Raw genomic sequence first — 9,360 nt, 5'->3', positions numbered from 1 at the left:
TTAATTGAAGGGTACATGTAAAGTGAGAGCGTTGGGGGGTTGTAAATTAAACCGTTTAAGTAACCGGCAAATTAAGGCAGCCATTCGAGTATGGAGTGAGCATCAAAAACATAGTGCCGAAAATCGACATTGGATTGCACCCCATCACTGAAGGTGAAGGTAATGATCAGAATCTTGAACTATGTGATAGCCTTATCCTTGATGATTGGAAAATGTGTGTGCTCTGGAAAGAGGAAGGGTTGTGAGGTTACTGTCATTAGCAGGGAACAGAAGAAACCCATTGCATTAGTTGCGAGACACTGTGCATTGTCGATCATGTAAGACAATGCTCATCAGTATCTTTACCACGGTGGCACGTACATAATGGTGATTTTGACAGTCAAACATGGTAATATCACTGGTTGTTGAAAATTTAATATTTGTGATGTGGTACCATAGGACTTGAGCACCACTTTTAAGGAAGGGCACATGAATTCAACTGATACTTGGGCAGATGATCTGCAATGTATTGTGAAAATCTTTCGCTTGCGGTGCATGTGTGATTTCAAGGGCATAGTTGAGTTCGACAAGGCGTTTTACCGTGTGGGACAATCTTGGAGGTATGTGGGCTGCACTGACCGACGAGGCAGGGGAGGCTGGTACAAGAACTTCAAAGAGGCTGCGTGTAAGTGATGTGGAAGACCCGCACCAACATCCTGTCATACTAATTAAGCATAAACCTAATGCCCTGGTGTAACACGTATACCAGTTAGAAGTAGGTTTATATTATGTAACTGTGTACCTGCAATTATGGAGAGTGTATTCTTCGTTATTTAAAGTCTTTGATTTGTGACAGGATAATTAGAGTTTTGTAATGTAGGCTGTATATGAAAGAAGCAAAACGATTTGTTAAAAGATAAATTGTCATAATAATGGTATGTCCATAAAAAGGAAATGTTCATTGAAATCTGGTTCATGCTTAGGGCACTTGTATTTGTAATGTATAAAAGATGTAGGGAAGTCCCTCCGCAACGGAAGTGGCATGGCGCGATGTAAAAGGTGGTTTTGGCGGTCGAACTAAGCGGCTCCTTACTGTGAACGGTACGCAGTATGTGCCTAGCCGTATCACGGTACACTTCGACGGTGCTAAGAGAGGCAATTGGAAGCTGCCTTATAATGGATTTGACTCAGATGTGAATCTGGCTATTATTTGGTATTCTCGGCAAAAAGGAATGGCTGTAATATGATGAAAATCCGACTACAAGAAGAGATTTTATAGAGCATTCAAACATCTAGAACTGTTGAGTACAGTTAGGCGCCACGTAGCTTGCCACCAATATTCGTCACTGCTTCACTATCTTCATACATTCCGTAATGTATATGGGCATGGAGCAGTTAGTTGGTGTGTGGTTTGAATAAGAATCACAAAAACAAATTTGTGTCCAGAACCATATTTTCTATCCTCATCACGAACCCATACAGGGTCCTCACCTAAGTGCTGTTACAACCGAGTATCGTGATTTAAATGAACAATTCTTGCATTCAAGTGTTTTAAAGTTATTTTTGCCTGATGTAGAAGGAGTAGTAAAAGTTAAAGTTAGAACCACAAAAGTAAAGTTAGATAGGATTTTACTAAAGTATCATTAGTTTATTACAAAGTATAATTTTGTAGAAATACAGTGCAAGATTGTGTAACTATCATTGTCTAAAATACCTGCTTCACAGGTGATAAAAAGGCAAAAAAGTTAAGCTCATTTTCAAAAATAGTGTGGTTTTGATTTATATCATGAATGGTTCCTTCTTTTAAGTTAATTAAGCCCAGTGTTGTGTTTTATTGTCTTACAAAGTAAATTATGAACTACGCCAAATAAAGTGAATGATTACCTTTTTGAATTAGTCTTATTTTTACTGTAATAATCAGATAGAGTTGACCAGAGAAACTGTACTAGGTTATAGGTCCCCGTCACATTCTCCACTTATTATAAAAAATTGAACTATTACTGCTGTTAAGGAAAACTGATGTATTTAGAGGAGCTTAAACAGTGTATTTATGAACCTATTCGTCTTTATTGATTTTTTTGTCAGTTAAGATAAGAGCCCCTCATGCCCCAATTTAGTTCTGCACATCATGCAGTAACTTTTCAGGATTTGATTAAGTAATGCTCTTGAGTGTAGCTGTCATTAGTATGTGCTTGGTGGCTTGGTGCAAAATGGCTTCTTATAATTTACTGATGTGTGCGTTATTGGTAACTGCTGCTACACTCCGTTCAGAGAGCACTGTGTCTGTTTGTGTCCTGTTTGCTATTCAAAGGAACGTCTCAAACGAAAGTAAATAACCAATACTGATTTTTCTTAAACGTATATTTCCAAACTAATGTGCCTAATTGGGCTGGCGACCGTTCATTTTTTCCATTCACTTATGATTTTATCACTTCCATTAAATCCCAAGGTTGTAGTCCGCTTGGTTTCTTTTCTGTTAATCTCAGCAAATTCAAAATTATAGTCAGATACATTTGTCTATTAGACACACGCGCGGCCAATCTGACGCCTGCTGAAGTGTGGAGAGTGAGGGTGTCGAAACGGATCTGTAGGATGGTTCATGCTGATATAAAGTACTCAAAGGCCGCCTGGAAGGGTCGTGCAAGGATCACTGGCAGCGATAAGATTTGGGGAATGCTTATTAGCTTGGGCGCAATGTAAGTGTTGATGTAGGCCACTTAGTGGAGTGGATAAAGGCTGTAGATGCGATTGTGTTGGATATCGGCTCATAACTTCTGAAGCAAACAGTGGTAATCTACTCTTCCATATGAAGAATATGTCTGTTAATGTGATACCAAGGTAACGCAGCATATCCACTGTTGGCAGCAACAGTGTCCCTTCATCTTGCAGCCTGTGACCAATGTTCATATTTGCCGATTTGCCCAAACTGAGAATGCTTCTCAAGTTTCTTCCTTATTGTCGAATGCATGTGGTGGCATTACGTAGTTCCATAGGGGTAAGTGCCAGGAGCAGCAGGTCGTTCACATTCGCCTGTCATTGAAAGGTGTGGCTGTGTAGGGTGCATCATGAAAGGTGAGGTAGTTTAACATGGCTGCGCCAGACTGACATCAGTGGAAGTAGGAGGGGTCTGATGAGCGTGCGGTGATCGGGAAAGGCGAGTCGCCATTTTACCGCTAAGAGCACTCCAGACTGAATGGTTTCAGACACGCAGATGCGATCTTGTTCTGCTTATAGAATGACTTGTAAGATGTGTGTGGCTGGGGGCGTCGCCAAAAACCTTCTTCCATGCGTCAACAGGGCGAAGGTTTTCCGTTATTGTATATAAGGTTGGCGACGATGAGAAGCTAGAATATTGGTCTTTCAGATGCTATACACAATTGAAGTAGCCTCCAACCATAGAGTGGCCGAAACGGCCAAGGAAGAGAGCGACGGACTTCGGACTAAATATAAAACATTGACGTCGGTTTCACATGCACAAAAGGGTATACACCTTACTGAGACACGCTTCGAATATGGTAAGGGCCATGCCCCTGGCGGGTGGAAATGTAATCATAATATTGGCGTAATCGCCACCTCACACCCGGCTTGATCTCACACAAACTTGTACAAGTCTTATCCATAAATATCTGAAATTGTTGCATTGTGAACCTCTTGTAATTAGACAATGTCGACATCCAACGTACGAATAATGCTTTGGAGTAATGACATCTCTGCTGCACTGGCAATCATATTGGTGTTGACTTGTCTAATCCTTGTGCTTGTTGTGAGGTCGCTGAAAGTTGATCTACCATCAACAGGAGAGGGAATGAGTGTAGTCAATGGATGAAATCACCCTGCCCTACTCTGTCACACGTCGTCACCGCATGCAGCCTTGTTGTAGCACGCAATGCCGCTGCTGTTATCCCGTTTGTCACCGTTACTGGTTGATCCCTGTAGTCTTATCGCATGCGGCGTCGGACCTTCCGATGTAACAGTGTTTCATCACGCGTATTTCTACTGCAGCCTGCTGCCATCGTTATACACCTCGCAGTTTCCCTAAAAGAGAGTAGAATGATGTACACATCTGGAACGTCAGTACCCGTGTCATTGTATAAATGGTCGATCCGCTCGTTGGACTATGAAGGTAATGTTACCCAACAACAGATGGCATTCGCTTGAGAAATGTGCTTTACAAGCTGTTGTCTAAGTGGAGTCAACACTAGTTTCCTTTCTATTAAAGTAAAAACTTAATCTGGCTCCGTGGACTCACGTCCGCTGTTTAATTAATTGCTGGTTAATCCTTGCTTTGAGATGTGAATTAAAGGATGATGTAGTAAGCTATTAGTAAAGAAATAGATCTAATGGTGCGTTGAGGACGAAGATGCAATTTTGAATTTCATCGACGAATTCATTGTTGAGCAACTGGAAATTTGTTCCTAGCTATATAATTATGGGAATCTGCATCTACATGATTACTTCGCAATTCGGACTTCAGTGTTGGGCAGAGGATTGATGGATCCACTGTAAGACTGTTTTTCGACCGTTCCAGTCTCGCGAAACACGTGCGAAAAATGAACACCCGCATATTTCTGCGAGATCTCTAATGACACTTGTTGTATTATGATTGGCATTCTGACGTATATAGGTGAGAGACAGTTAGAAAAATATTTTCACGTTCTATGGAGAAAATTAGCGATTGAAATCTCACTAAAGATCTGGCGGCAGAGAAAAACGGCTTTTTACCCGAACTCGCCTGTCTTGTACGTGATACTCACTCGCTATTTCGCCATAATCTTCCATGAGTTCTACTAATAATACACAGTCTGCGTTTCACCTTCCCCTCAGCAATTTCAGCAGAGTGGTTCCAATTTTAATTGTTGGCAGGTGTAATTCCCAGTCATTTACACGAATCGACGATTCGTAAATTTAGAGTTAACCGAAATTTAACAGAATTTTTTTAATGCTCATGTGGAGGACCTTATAATTTTTGTTGCTCATGGTGAATTGCCTCCCCTTACACCATGCAGATATCATTTCTTAATCCCTTTGCAAGACATCCTGTATTTTATCTATAGGTTAAGAATGTGAGAGGATCGATAACATTCTCCTCGGGGACCTCAGCTATCATATGGGTTCCAGCAGATGATTTCGATAGTTTATTATGAACTGTGACATATCTGACAGGAAATCTCGAATCCAGTAGGACAACTTAGACGATGCACCATAGGCACTCTATTTGATTAGAAGTCGCGTGTGAGTAACATGTAATAAATCTTTATAAATTATACACACATCAAACATGGTTTTGCATCACTCCGGTTCGCAGAACTCCTGAAGGTAGACGTTGAATGTGGATATTGTATGACAGACGCAGTCCCTTTGACTGTTCAGAGATGTCAGTAAGACCACCCAAAGATGGAAACAATAATGCATGAGCAGCGCACATAAGACGGAAGGGCTCCGACAGCCGATCAGTTGCAGACATTCCACAAGGAAGGAGGTACACAGCTCGTGTTGTCTGTAGTTCAACCATGCCTCGACGGTCAATACCGCGGTTCGATCGCGTCCGTATTGTTACTTTGTGCCAGGAAGGGCTCTCAACAAGAGAAGTGCTAAGGCGTCTCGGAGTGAACCAAAGTGATGTTGTTAGGACATGGAGGAGATACAGAGAGACTAACTGTCGATGATATGCCTCGCTCAGGCCGCCCAAGGGCTACTATTACAGTGGATGATCGCTACCTACGGACTATGGCTTGGAGGAAACCTGACAGCAATGCCACCATGTTGAATATTGTTTTTCTTGCAACCACAGAACGTCTTGTTACGACTCAAACTGAGCGCAATAGGCTGCATGATGCGCAATTTCACTCCCGACGTCCATGGCGAGGTTCATCTTTGCAACCACGACACCATGCAGCGCAGTACAGATGGGCCCAACAACAAGCTGAATGGACCGCTCAGGATTGGAATCACGTAAACTGTCTAGTAACGGACTGCTTTGTCCCACATGATTCGATCGACAGAAGAATCGATAGATAACGTAGACACTACCCATCGTCCTGACAGTATAAATTGTGTTAACTCATACTTCAGAAATGTCTGAATAGTAGACACTAACTTTGCTCTGTGCTCTTGGTCCACTCGTAATTCTGACTGAATTTCGCTAGAATTCTGCGCATAGCATTCTATATACGTGACATCCATTACTCCGCAAATAAATGCATCATTTCCATAACTGATCGCTACAGCTTCCGCTACTAATACGATCCGTGAATGTGACCGTGTCTAGCCCCTGCATGAGGATTCACAGATGACGTTTACTTATTTCCTGTCACTTAAGACTGACTTGTCGTCTAGTGGCTAGGACATTACGCGTATTCACAACATTAACTTGCACATGAACTTGAAATTAAGATAATTTAGTATTAGTGTTTGTAGGGAGTTGAAATTTTATAGATCTGAAAACCTAAACAGAAATTATTACAGTTAACAATTAATGTATTAAGAAGAAAAAATAAGAAATGCCATCATTGGTGCTCTGCATAATGGTGTACCTCATAAAATGATCGAACATATCCCTCTTGGGCAGATACTCCCGGTCTACTACCAGTCCCCATCCGGGGCCTAGGACCTCAACAAGACTTTGAGCCACTCACTCTCATCTACATTATGTTTCATTTATCATATACTCTACAGTGTAGAGTTTGCTGTCACTACGTCTACATCTGTCTTACAATCTAATCTTACTGTCCAATGTACACTTCTCTCGTTATCCTACGGTAACTATCACCATACACATTTACTGAAAGCCCTAGTTATAGTTTTACTATTCCCAGTTAATTAGGATACCACAACGTGTGTATGTTGTGCTCTGGATAATGTGGTAATAGTACCATTTCGCGACTGAGCGTTGCGAAGGGTGGCTGTAAGAAAAAAATGGTTCAAATGGCTCTGAGCACTATGGGACTTAACATCTGTGGTCATCAGTCCCCTAGAATTCAGAACTACTTAAACCTAACTAACGTAAGGACATCACGCACATCAATGCCCGAGGCAGGATTCGAACCTGCGACCGTAGCAGTCGCGCGGTTCCGGACTGAGCGCCTGAACCGCTAGACCACCGCGGCCGGCTGGCTGTAAGAAATCGCATACCACAAGAAGGAATCACGCGTCAGTTTCTAAGTATGAAGGCGACCAAGCAGAATGAGGTACAATTGTAGACTAGCTCCTCTTAACATAAATATTTCAATAGTCAGTGCTATGTAACGCTTGAGGTGATGTAAAGAGCGATGTCAGTGGACAACGGTCCACTGGAAATCAAAGACGCGCGATGAATCACTCTATACCATACGATAGTCCGATGAAAGGGTTTGGGTTTGGCAAATGGCTGCAGGACGTTAGATGGTATCATGTATAGTGCCAACAGTGAAGTATGAAGGGGCTGTGTCACGGTATCGAGGTGTTCCTCGAATTTAGGGTGTGGTCCCCTTAATTTGCTTAAGATGACGCTAAATACAGTGTTGTATGAACATGTTTTACAGCATCCTTAATTTCTTACTATAGGGAAACAGTACTTTGGAGATAATTTCTTGTACCAGCATGGCAATGCACATACTGATAAAGCAGCATCTGTGAGGCCATGGTCTGTGGATAAGAACATTCCTAAAACGGACTGGTATGCCCAGAGTCCCCGTCTGAAGGCTATGGAACGCCTTCGGGATGACTTATAACGTCGACCAGTCCGGAGACCTGTATCACTACCCACTCTGGTTTCGCTTCTTGAGGAGGAATGGGCTACCACTCCTCCATAGACATTCAGACACCTCATTGAAGGCGTCTCCAACAGAGTTCAAGCCATAATAAAGGCAAAGTATAGGCACTCCGCATATTAATGTCCAGTAATAGGGGCCCGGATAGTTTTCATTTCTATGCTACGTCAGTTTGTCTTCGTCTGTGTCGCTGTCACTACCATTACTACTGTTGCCTGTCTCGCCACTACTGCCTGCAGAGCCATTCGTCACCTTGTTCGTTGACGCTGGTGCCCTCGGCTCTGCAAGTAGTTTTCATGTAACGCTCTAAATATTGTGTCTGCACTGTTTGTAAGCTTCCTATATACTATGTATCTATTGTCCGCCGTTTTTAGTTTGGCGGTTACCACGGGAACAGAGTAATGGATACCTGGCCTTCACTCAGAGCATGCAGCGGGACGCGAAGATAAAAGGTTTAATTGAGCCATAAATGACAATTATTTGGTGTCATGTGCACATATGTGTCGCGTAATAGTGCAAACGGCACGTTCACTGTACAATCTAAGCAAATTCGACGGTGCTATGAACTTACATTCGTCCAAATCTGCCATGTGTCGTTGACTATGCATCTACGAATATCACTCATTGAATCCTGGTCCCTATTTTGGCCCGGCCAGAGGTGTGAATCTTCCTACGCGTCATTCTGGGGGCCTGAAGATGTCGTAATATATCGCCGAAACTTGTAGCCCATTAAAATAACAATAGGGAATTTAGGCAGCTGAACAGTGTTTGATTTGACATTCTGCACTGAACAGCCAAGGTCCCTCAACCCTCTGGATACACAGGTGGAAATACAGAGTAAATGGATAATATTCTTTTGTTCATGTGTAGAATAGCGAACATACATGGGATATTTCATGTCACTTGATGTGACGCTACTTCTTGGTAAAAGATATCTGGCCTTCAGTGGTTCATCTCAGAAATTAGAAGATCAAAATAATGGGAAGTTTTTCCGAATATTGGATCCCTTGAGCCACTACGACAAATTTCTGGCGAAACACATCAAGCAAGGTCGGTGTCAGACAAGAAACTGGAAATCGTTGTCAAGTGCTTTATCTGTCAAATGAATCTTAGAATGAACTTCTCTCTAGTTGTTCCCATCACGTCAGAAATGCAATCTTGGAACAGTGAGAAAATAAGAAGTATTATTCAGCTGTTGTTGATGCTTCTCCAGACTCAAATCAAGCTGGAGAGACAACATTCATTCTAAATTATATTTATTTCCATAAGGGAATTGATAAATACGAAATAAGTGAACAGTTTTTGAAATTTAGATAGTAATCAGAAAACTGGAGTTGCTACTGCTCATTTAGTTCGATCAATGCGTGTGAAACACTGAATTCCTATCGGTGAATGCCGCGGACAGTGTTATCATAACGGAAGCAATATCATAAGGTCCTACAAAGAGCTCATGAAAGGAATCCTCTTGCAAATTTTTTTCTCTGTACTTATCTTAGCTGTGGTGTACATGCAACGGGACTTGTCACGAAACAGAGACTTATTTAGCAGGGATTCTACTGCTTTACAACCTGTTCAATCGCAGTTCACAGCGATGAGAAATTCTGAAACAGTGTGGTGTAAGTTCTTCACATTC

The sequence above is a fragment of the Schistocerca serialis genome, chromosome 3, assembly GCF_023864345.2.
Source record: "Schistocerca serialis cubense isolate TAMUIC-IGC-003099 chromosome 3, iqSchSeri2.2, whole genome shotgun sequence".
Lineage (NCBI taxonomy): Eukaryota > Metazoa > Arthropoda > Insecta > Orthoptera > Acrididae > Schistocerca > Schistocerca serialis.
Note: the sequence above shows the minus strand (reverse complement) of the source record.